Below are 12,086 nucleotides of genomic sequence, written 5' to 3'. Positions count from 1 at the left end.
ATAATGACAAGAAAAACGAGAATGCTGATTATTTGAAAAGAAAAAAATATTATTGAAAACATTTAATATGGACTCGAGAGAACGAGTGTTTGTGTGTGTGTGAGTGTGTATGAGTAAATATAAGTATGAGTGTGCGTATGTGTAAAAAGATTGTATTGGTATTTTAACCACTAAATCGTATAGCTGGTAAATAGCAACGAATCAGTTGTCAGTTCGCATCCAACTTGTAAGCAGGTAGAGACCGTATATAATGTTTTAAGCTTAAAAGCCACGAGGTCGTTTATTACTCAAAAAAATTATTACAAAAAAATCTAATTAATCCATTTAAAATAAAAATTAAACGGTTTATAAACAAATATTACGAAATTTTTTCAAATTGAAATTGTTTTATTTTTTAATTTGGTTTATAAAAAAGTAAATAAAATAGAAAAGTATTTTTTTATACTTTTGACTAAATAAAGTGCTATAGATGATGATAATTATTTGATGGTGGGTTAAGAGGTGTGGTGGTGTTGAGATATTTTTCAAAAAAAAAGCTTTTTTTCTTTCTTGCTTTTTTTTTTGAACTCAACTGATCAGTTTTTGTATACATATGATTATGGTGATCGTAGGCAAATGCCAATATAAAAATGAAAACTAAAAAAAAAATAATAATGAAAATAAGGCTAAACGATCTTTTTAATCGCTCAATATCAAAAGAAAAATAAAAACAAAAATTAAAGAATAACGAAGTCATAAAAGAATAAAATTAAATTAAATACAAAGAAATATATATAAAAACAGACCGAAAAAAAGAGAAAATAACAAGAAATACCAAAATCAAAATATTCATGCTCATTTTTTTGTATAATTTTAAACATTTTTTTATTTAAATTCTTTTAAACAAATATAAATTTTTAAGCATTTAATTAAATAACAACAAAAGAAAACTGAAAAATCTTTATAAAACCTTATAGTGATTTAAAAAAAATTATAAAATTCGATTTTAATATTATAAAAAAAGAAGAAACGATCATATAGTACCTATATAACTTTTGCTCGATCGTCTGTCGCAAGCAATCAACCTTAACTTTATGATAAATTAAAAAAACAAAATAATAATAATAAAGTAGAGAGCATAAATATGATCACTGAAGAGAGTGCACATTGGCATTTTTTACAGATTTTGTTTTAATTTTATTTTACTTGTTTTGTATACACTTTTTACTATCACTAACATTTTACAACAAAAACAACAATATCGGTTATTTAAATAATAATAATAAAAAAATATATACATACCTATATAAATAATAAAAAAAAACTCAACAAGTTTAATTCGCTACAATTTTATTTTATTTTTGTTTTGTGTGTTTGTGTTATTTTTTATATAATTTTTGATTTCTTTCCTTGTTATTTTCATTCGTTCGTTTGTTTTTTTTTTATTTCTTTTGAAAATTAAAAAAAATGTGTTCTAAATAAATAGAAATATAATTTTAATCAAAAAAATATAATATAATACAAAAATTAAAATATATAAACTTAATATATAAAATACCAACAAATACACGCGCGCAATAAATGCATTGAATTTATGAAAAAAAAATATTGAAATTTAAAAATTTATACTAAAACAAACTTGCTTAATGACGTAAATAAATCGTAAATTTTTAAAATTTAAAAGAACAACAAAATCAAAACAAATCAAAACTAAAATATTTAACTAAATTGGAAATCAAGCAAATTAAAAAAAAACTGAAATGTAGGAAAATTGCAACCTTTAGAAGAGCAAATTAAATTTTTCCGGTAAATAAAATAAAAATTTTAAAATAGTGTTTTACTTACACACAATATTAAAACAATTAAGTAGAATTTATTTTTAAATATTTTTATAATAAAACATTTTCAGGTTAATATGTACCTACACTAAAAGAAAAAAAACTAAGCATAAAAATAGGAAAAATATAGAAAGTTCTTGGAAAAAATTTTGTAAATTCAACATGTTTCTAATTTTGGAAATTTTACTTAAAATTTCTGAGATATCAATGGAAATTTCTGAAATACAGTTGGAAATGCTATAGAACACATGATTATAAACTGTTTGGCATTAAGACCAATGATATCTGTTCAAGAATATCTCCCTCAGAAATAGTTCTGTAAAAGTCTTTTGTTCACATATTCTACGTATAGATTTTTAGTAAATATTGCTTAAAATTATTATCACCGAAACGTTTTAAAATTATACACGCTTGATACCAAATTTGCATCAAAGTGTTTATAATTTTTCAATAACAAACGGTTGCCAAAGTATGTTCGAATAGTTGTCAAATCAACTACAAAAATATAATCCAATTAACAAAAAAATAAATAAACAATAATAATAATAATCAATTATCAAAGTGAAAACGTTATGGAGTCAAAATGAATTTTGTGTTGTTGAAACAACAACGATTCAATGTCTAAATCAAAACAATGTGTTGCCAAAATGATATGATTCGTAATGTGTTATCAAAGTTACAACGTTATGGAGTCAAACAGAATTTCGCATTGACGAAATAACAATGATTCCATGTTGAAATAACAACAATTCGATGTCGATGCTAAAATGATATAAATCGTAATCGAAGTGACAACAATGCGTTGTTGCAATGACAACGATGCGTTGTTAACATAATAACTAGGTGTTATTTAAATTCTATACACACCCGTTGTCTAAATGATAACAAACGTGATAAGCTCACTTTTCATAATGGATTGTATCAATTTTGGTACGTTTCTAACAGTTTTTCCCTACTGTATGGAATAAAAATGGTGCAAAAGACATTAAAAAAATCTGTTCATGTTTTTTTTTTAGTTTGGCATTGAGACCAATGATTTCTGTACAAAAATGACACCTTTGGAAATGGAACTGCAGAAGTGTTTTGTTCATTCGTTCTGCGGATAAACTTTATAAACAATTCTAGCAATATTTATTGGCTAAAATTCTAAAAAAATTGTAAAATAAGAAAATGTTTAGAAAATGTCTGGCAAACGTGCCATTTCTTGCAATATGTTTTTTTTAGACAACTATTAAAATACAAAGTTAATTTTGTTCTTAATTTAATATTTTGGACTCCATCGGGTCTGTTGTATTAACTGTACATCTGGACAGAATTAAATATACATCTTCCGGTCCGGAAGACTAAAACAAAAGGCACTGACGTACCTAAGGCAATCTGATATGAAAACATTTTTAAGAAAAAAAAACATTGCTGATGTTTGTATTCAAAATTAGATTCACTAAGATAACTGGGGTCTTCAGATAATGCAGACTGAAAACTTCAAAATATATATTATCTGTATATGTATGTATAAGATATTGATGTATATTGCTTCTTAACTAGACTGGCATAATCCCTAATTAAGGTCTTAGCTTAAATTATAAATTTTAACAAATTCACATCAAAAGCAGTTCGATCAATTTCAAATGTTAATCTTGACGGATTCCTGTTTTTCATATCCAAATCGCCTTTCAGTTGTAGATGTGGCAACTTAGGTCCATTTTTACATCTTGGCAATAACTAAAGTTAGGATTTTATAATGCCGATCATTTGTTTCTCGTTATTATATGTAAACAAGAAAATAAGCGGATATATAGATCTACATATGCTTTATCGATATCAATTAACTAAAGTGCAAATCCTACCTTTATTTTTTGTTTAGTTGTAATAATTGGCCTTAGTCTTTTGATATGTATTGCAGAAAAATTGTAGAATAGTAATCATTAGGATCATTATAATATTCTAGAGATGGAATTGTAAATGTAATAGTTAGCTCACTATTCTAAACGTGATAGGTTTTGTTTTAAGGAGGACCACACAAGTAAGTGTGGCAACACCAGCACCTAATACCTTCTGAATGCTAGAGATTCTAAAATTTCAAAATTCAAAATTTTTCTTAAAAGCTTATCGAATAATATTTTAATTATGTATATTTATGAATATGTTTATATTTTTTTTTTAAATCTCATGGAAATTATGAATATCTCCAAAAATGTAAGGCACATATTTTGAATAAAAAAGCCCAAATTTCATGCAATTATCAAATGTCCACCTAAATTTTTAAACAATTTTCTTAAAGAACTAAAAATCTATAAAAATAAATATTTCTTCTAAATAAAACATACCTATAAAAAATCACAAAATTTTACGCTAACGATACTAAAAATAATCAAAGAAAATATATGAAAAAAAAAATTAAAAATATAAAAAAATTAGAATTTTGTACGTAACAAATAATTAATAGAAAAACGCACAAAAAAAAACAGAAACTAATCATAAATAATCGTGATAAAGAAAAATTACAAAAGAAACCCCGAAAAAAAATCCATACTAAATATTACGTCAAAATAGTACTTTATTTTGAAAAAAAATGAAATAAAGTGGTAAATAAAATAGACAACATAAGTAATAATTCTACGTTCACTCTTGAAAAACACACTCACAAACACAAAAAAAAAAAAAAAAAAAAAAAACGGCACAAACACTTGCCCATATATGCAAACATATACAATGCTAATCACATGTAGCTCCCCTCTCTTGCGATCACTACTCACTCACGCCCGTCCCGATCACATGTGAACCGAGTATTTTTTTGAGAATTTTTAAATATGTTAAAAAAACAAATTAAAATAAATATATTCAAATTATGATTAAACTTATTTAAAATTTTATTTAATAAAATTTAATCATTATCAATAAAATATTTATTGTTTTTTGTGCTCTTTTTTCAGTAGAATTATTTAAATTTACAAAATAATATAGAAAAAAAGTAAAAAATTAAAAAAACCCATAGAAAAAATTAAGATCAATAACATCTTCATATATATTATTTAAATCAATCAACAGTGGCAGTGGTTTTATTATAGTGTAACCCCCCTCCCAAATCAAATAAACAAATAATAATTAAATAAGTAAAAAAAAACAGAAATATCAACTTAAAAGTGAGTGAAAGAAAATTTAAAAGAGAACAGCAGCAGGCGTTTATTGAATTTTTATTACAATTTGGAGAAAAAGATTTTTTTTAAAGCGGGTAAGTTAACGTTTTATTTAATTTAAATTTCCATAAATATTTTAATAACTTACACTGGTTTGCAAAATTTAAAAAAGTCAAAACCTTGAGATCAATAGCAGGGTTGAATCCAAACATGACTAAAGATTTTATCCAACACTTCTGGTATACCGGCCAATTATTTACAATTATTCCCTAAGGGTTTTTTCTCCTTTGCATGCTTAAGGTATAGGTGAGAGCCCCAACTTTTAGAGAATTTATTATTCAGATATTAAGAAAAAAATCAGAGCTAAAATTATTGGGTTGAACTTCGCATAACATCACGAAGACGTGCATATTCTGCGTTATTATTTTTGTACGATTTCAAAATTCAAGAACTTTAAACAAAATTGTCAAAAGCTTTTGTTATTCTTTTTTTTTTGAAATTTTTAATCACATTCGAGTCATTTAGGGCTCTTCTTCACGATTAAAATTATCATCAAAATAAGCGCATACATTTTATGATCATAATTCGTCGGGAGAAAATGGTACACTACCCGCGACTCTTCTAACAAGTCGTTTATGAGCCCTACTTCTGATCAGTTCTGAGCCATTTTTTAATCTTTTTCGAGTCATTTTTAACAATTACATAAGAAACTATTTTAGATCTTCCAACTGCTTGAAATATGAACACAAAATAAGTTCTTAAAACTATCTTATATAAAACAACAGGATGATCATTTTATGATTGCTACATATTTTGTTGTTATCTTTTAAATAATCTCTTTTCAGTCTTATATCGAGACCATTTTGGAATTATTTTTTAAACGCCCAACTTATTAATCATTCTTAGGTCATCAAAAGGAGTCAAAAATGACTCAGTTTACTAATTAATCATCCAACAATTTTCCAAATGCTAGCTGGGACAGTTATCACAGGTTTATAAAACGAATTTTCATTTAAAATTTGTCCTATAAACCTTTGATAAATGTTTATGAATAACAAACCTATATATGTCCGTCTGTATTTTTATTCGTTACATGCATAAGCTTTCTTTCCGAAAATAATATTTGTTATAATTTATATTTATTGTATAATTTTTGATTTCTGTAAAATAAGGTCCAATACGGACTTATTCTTATGAAATTTGACAAAAAAATATGATGGTTTTTATAGAACTTCTTTGTATCGGTTTTTTTTACTCTACTGCTAGTTAGGATCAAAGTGCATGCCCAATAGCGGCAAATATGACTCGATTTTTAAACATTTTTACAACTTAAACCTAATCGGGATTGTTATACTATCATTATCATATTTATAACGGTTTTAAAAGTTCTACGATGGGTCAATTTATAAGAGACTAGGTAATCTGGTGGACTGATTTTGTCTATTTTCAAAAAAGAAAAAAACTTGTAAAATATATGTGGCCAATTTTAGACCTTTAGATTTTGTTTTCGTTCGAATAGTAGACAGTAGTTCCATGTTTTAGGTTATGATATCTAAGAGAAAGAAGGAAATGCTAAAATGCTTTCTTAATGTAGACATATTTTATTAATAATTAGTTTAAAGGAAGTACACTGAGGCTTCTATTGGTCCTTTTGTGCGCTCCCTAACCAGTGCCTCAGTTGGGAATCAAAACCATCACCTACGGTCTACCAAACTAGAATCACTAACCACTGTCACTGCCATTATTTCACCTGAACCCTGAAAGGTAACTACGGCTTCTTATGGATTCTCATATATACACACAAATGAGAGCTTTCCAATTTCATGATCTGATATTTGAAAATCCGAATGTGATGTATGAATTTAGACGCCAGACCCGGATATTTTTTAAAATTACTTTCAACAGCTTTTATTTATAATGAATGTTTTAGAAATGCTTAAAAACCTGTCTTGATTAAAGAGCAGCAAAAAAACCTATTTAAAAAGCTTGATCTGTTTTTTCTAAACCGCCATTCTTTTATCTTTTTAAATCGTCAAATTTTTTTCATAATTATTAATATATTAATGACTTTTAATATTTATTTAAAAATAAATAAAATATTAATATGTTTTTAATATGAATATTTTATTTTTAAATTTATACTCTTTCACTCTCTCGTAATAGTGTTTATTAGTTGTTTCCAAATAGTTGGGTTTATCCCTAATTATACAAATATAAATTTGAAAACAAGTTTATTTGCTGATAAGAATTTAAAATATAGAAAAATATAAATAACACTAAATAAATATTATAAACAAGGTTTAATATGAATTTTAGCAGTACTTATTTAAAACGAATTGTTAATACTCTATCTTAAAGAATAAGTAATCTAGAGCAGGCATTTTAACACGATCATTAATAATTGAGTAATGATGGAGGAGGATCAGCATTAACATTATGTAAAACAAACAGTTTTTCATTAGGGCTAATCAATCATCAATATTCAATAATTTCTAATTAATATTTGTACAAATTTGTTTTAAATTCTTTTTTAAACATTGTTAAAGCATTATAGGGTGTTCATAAAACGCGTAATTGCAATTTTTAAAAACCTCAATTTAAAATTTTAAACGACTTGTTTATTTTCAGTTTTAATTCGGACTACTATCTTTTCATCCATTTGCGAATGTTTAAGGTATTTAATGAAGTAAATCAAAATTCGATTAATTATTTGTATTGCCCTACTAAAAATGTAAAATAAATACAAATATTTAATTATTTTTAAAATGAATGTCCTTGATTTTTTTAAATAAAATGTACTTCCGAAATTGAAAATAAAGAAAAACTTTTTGCAAATATTTAAATTAGGGGGTTATATTTTGTAAAACACTTCACCTTGCGTTGAAAATATTTTCATACAAATATTTAAAAATAAGAAACAATTTATATGAAAAATGAAGCACAGTGAGGGGAAGGGATTTACATAACTCCCTAAAAGTTAAGTTTTTTATATTGTAAAAAAAAAATAATCAAAATTTACAAAATTTTCAAAAGTTTCTTAAACAATGAGTTACGTCCTTCCGTCCATGTAAACTTTGTAATTAAACTACAGGTCGCAATTTTGAAGCTAATTCAATGAAATTTGACACTTGATCTTCTATTGCCCCAGAGACCTAAGATCGGTTCATTATTTCATCTAGCCCTAATACAACTGTACCCCCGAATGGTACCGGAAACGAAGTCTATTAAAAATAGTTAACATTGGTCCATAGTCCCCATACATGAGAACCCGAATACGGGTTTAAAGTTCATAATTATGTTTAATATACTCTCGACAAAAAGCTGCAAAACCAAGTTCTATACAAGCCTATTTGACCGTATAAAAGCCCCCTTTATAACAGGTGTAGAATAATATATGATCGGTCTCGCCCGACTATAATTTGTTTTTTTTTAATAAGAGAAATTTTCGAAAAAAAAATTATAAAATTTAAGATAAATGTTCTGTAAGTACACGCAGAGAAAAAACATGTCTCGACATGGTTACTATAACTAACCTATATTTACTTTAACAATATATTGTTATCATAAACATATAATTGTTATTTTAATTCTATTTAAACAATTTTTTTGTTACTGTAATTAAGTATTGCCATCTTCATGGCAATTATAAATTTGATTCACTGAAACATGATTATTTTTGCAATAACTAAATAATGGTAACAACGAAAATTTGTAAAAATTGTTCTTAAAAATAGATAATTTCAAAAAATTCTGTGAAAAAGAAATTTTCGGACATGAAAATTATTATTTTTTTTTAATTTTTAATATTGATTTTTTAATTCGAAAATTTAACATTTTTCGATTTATTTTAAATAGAAAATTTTTGAAAATACTATGTCATATACAAGTAAAGAAACCAATAACATATTTTGAATAAGGACTTTAAAATTCAATCAAGAACCCAGCTCAAAAGATTTTTAATTAAAAAACTATTTGGTCCAGTTTGTATAACACAAAATTCGTTTACTGTTAGAAGATTTTTATGCGAGTTGGGTCAAATATAGACTAAATTCTACAGCGATTTTATATGTCTAAAGAAAACTTTGTTTGGAGGTAAAGTAGGATCAACTATAACCGATCGTCATAGAATTTGGTAATTAAAGTTGGGCTCGTGTAAATCTTCTTTATGTTGAATATTATTGCTATTCTCTCTATACAAATATGGAAGGTATGCGAAAACGTATTCCGATATTGCTTATTGCTTGTGGAATATTTCAAGCCCCTAACTCTTTACTTATGGGCTTTATCATACTTTTAACATACGGATAGATAGACAGACAGACGGACAGACCGACAGACAGTCGGACAGACAGACAGACAGACAGACAGACGGACGGACGGACAGACAGACATACAGACAGACGGACATGTCTGCTGCCACGAAATGATGTTTCGTAGCAAATAATGATACAAAATAGATTGATGAAAGAGAGAAGTAAATTATTGAATGCCTATAATTTACTCTATAATTCTCTGCCAAAAACAACAACCAAAGACGGTAAAGTGCAATATTTTCTCTCCCTTAAAACCACAGTGTCTTGACAATAATGCAAATTAAATGCACATTATAAATTTATTCAATTTTTAGAGCAGTTTCTAATTTATTTCCTTTTTCTTGATTCAGTTTTTATCAAATTATTGCATTGCAGAAATGTTACGATCTAGTAGTAGATATGTTTCTCTTCCAAAGACCACAGATAGACACAAAAACCGACAGAGCGACAGCAAAGTCAGGCGTAAAGGAACTTAAAAAAAATATAGAAAGACGTGTATGAAGAAAACATGAAATCAAATCTTATTATGCACATGAATGAAAATGAATGTAGTATATAGACAGACATAAATGTACAATGTAATTATACGACGACTATATATTACGTTGTTGTCTACTGCACAGTGTAACTGCAGTATTGTTGTAATACATTGTATTGACGCTACACGTGTAAAATAACAATCCAATAGAAAAAGTAAAACTTTATCAATATTTACCTGCCTGCCATTTTTGTTACGTAGTAACTTGGAAAATAATATTGTATATAAATATTTAAATTTTTAATTTTCATTTTTTTTGTGATCGCTTATTTTCTAAATACATTAAATAGAACGCATTTAATAAATATGTATATTCAATGCATGTATACTATGGAGAGTAGAGAGATTGTTGTTTAATTAAGTAAAATAGAAAAAAATGTATATTAATAAATTTTTGAATAAATTAATAAAAAAAATCTACTCGTGTTAAAATTAAATTGTATAATAAATATAAATTTTTTATATTTAATTCTAGGAAAAAAATAGCATAAAATTTCTATAACCAAATATGTTGCATTTTTCAAAAAAAAAAAAAAAAATGAAAAAATTAAGACATGCCATCATCCTATAGCCCGAGTATTTTTGAAATAAGAATTTTATTTTTTTTATTTACTGACAACATGCAATAATTGTTCAATGGTGTAAAAAGCCACATAAAAATGTGAAGGTTTTATTATTGTTGTTGTAAAATTATTACCTTGAAAAGCCCGTTTGAACAATTAATTGGAAGTTGGCGGAGAAGTAGGGTGTGTTGTTCGTGGCTTGGTGGTAGCTTGACTTTAGAGTTATGGTTATTTGTTTAAGCCACACTTGTGATTTTAATTATAAGTATGTAAATTTAATATAAAGTTTAAAAATGCTTCCAATGATTTAAAATTCATTAAAACCGAATTAATCTACATTTAATAAAATGCAGTATGAAGGACCATAATAGTGTGGCTTGTAGGGCCAGTTAACTTGTTTATTTTAAGGCCCCTGTTTATAAAAATAAAAGCTTGAATAAATCAATGAATATGATTCCATAACAATCAATGAATATGATTTTTACAAATAATTTGTAATTCCTGAAACAAATACATATATACGAATAATTGTATCTCCTAATCTACGAAAATTGATGTCTCTCGTTTGTTACATAAGATCTTTAACTGCGCCTTTTTTGGTCTGGAATTTTCAGTTATACTGATTTTTAAGTGGATAATTTTTGGAATGGAACACGCTTCATGTTTGACCCTATAACAAAAACACTTGCCACATTTCCCAGATAGTCCCATTTGGAAATTCCAAATCAATAACTTTGGGCTATAATATAAATAAAGTTCCTCAAACTCTTTCGATATATAAATCAGATTTCATCTTAAAATGTTGAGAAAAACTTTTTATATTCTGAGTTCTAAAGACCACTTTTCACAAGAATAGCGAATGAGTACATTGAATGTTTAATAGACAAAAAGATATCGACAAAGTTATAATGGAACCACCTCTTAGGTGGGTACCAAAGATACGAAGTAAATAATAAGGTCGCAATTAAAACTTATTCTTTATCAACTTCCTTTAGCGAACATGCAACCGATGGCTCTTTTACTTAACCGAAGCGGTACTAGGAATAAATATTAAGCAGTCAGCAAATATACTATGTCTACATAGGGGTCCTGGAGCTAAAAACAAGAGTAGTTCTGGCACAGCTAAGAAAAACCTACTGGTCACACATAGACCGTGTCGTCCCCAATGAATGTACAGCATGTGGTATCAATAATACCTACCACATATTTAACTGCTCAGTCAATCCTAACTACTTCACTTTGTCCAATGGATTTATGAATACATAACATTGAAGTAGCAAAATTTGTAGGCCTCTGGACATTGGTGAAAAACCCTTACACAAGATTATTCTATAGTTTTTGCTTCTACAACAACAGTCAACATAATCACAACACTGTGGCCTTCGGTAGGTTAATGTTCTAGACTGGTAAACCGGAGGTAGTGGTTTCGATTCTCACCTGAGGCACTGGTCAATCACAACAGGAGCGATAGAGGCCTAGTTATATTATTTTTGATTTGATGTATATATTGACATTTTCCTTTCAAACTAAATAACTAATCACAACACTAGACTTTAAACTGAAGTCAATACAATAAATAATAATCGGCAATAAAAGTTCAAATGCCCTTGCTATGAGCAGAAGGAAATACATAAAGTTAACCAGAAAAATGCAAACCATTGGAATCAACTTGGGATAAAATTAAACATAGCAAGATAATCTTTTAAGGACACTTGGAA

The 12,086-nt window shown here is 26.8% G+C and overlaps 2 protein-coding genes across 7 annotated transcripts in view; one reads left to right on the top strand and one right to left on the bottom strand.

Annotated features, from left to right (window-relative positions):
• LOC111681976 (ras-related C3 botulinum toxin substrate 1) overlaps nucleotides 1-12,086 on the bottom strand; it is a 211,839-nt gene that overhangs the window by 158,851 nt on the left and 40,902 nt on the right. The window lies entirely within an intron of this gene.
• LOC111690641 (forkhead box protein O) overlaps nucleotides 212-12,086 on the top strand; it is an 88,896-nt gene continuing 77,021 nt past the window's right edge. Inside the window, exons 1-2 of one of the 5 annotated variants that reach the window (XM_046948886.1) lie at nucleotides 212-234; nucleotides 4,751-5,049. The gene's annotated coding sequence lies outside the window, so the exon portion shown is untranslated. Of the gene's footprint in view, nucleotides 235-330; nucleotides 490-4,750; nucleotides 5,050-7,589; nucleotides 7,629-12,086 lie in introns of those variants that run through there. The other 4 variants (XM_046948888.1, XM_046948885.1, XM_046948884.1 and 1 more) reach the window with 4 other exon arrangements.

This window comes from Lucilia cuprina, chromosome 4 (genome assembly GCF_022045245.1).
Source record: "Lucilia cuprina isolate Lc7/37 chromosome 4, ASM2204524v1, whole genome shotgun sequence".
In the NCBI taxonomy this organism is placed as follows: domain Eukaryota; kingdom Metazoa; phylum Arthropoda; class Insecta; order Diptera; family Calliphoridae; genus Lucilia; species Lucilia cuprina.
Note: the sequence above shows the minus strand (reverse complement) of the source record. Positions and strands in the feature narration are given on the sequence as shown.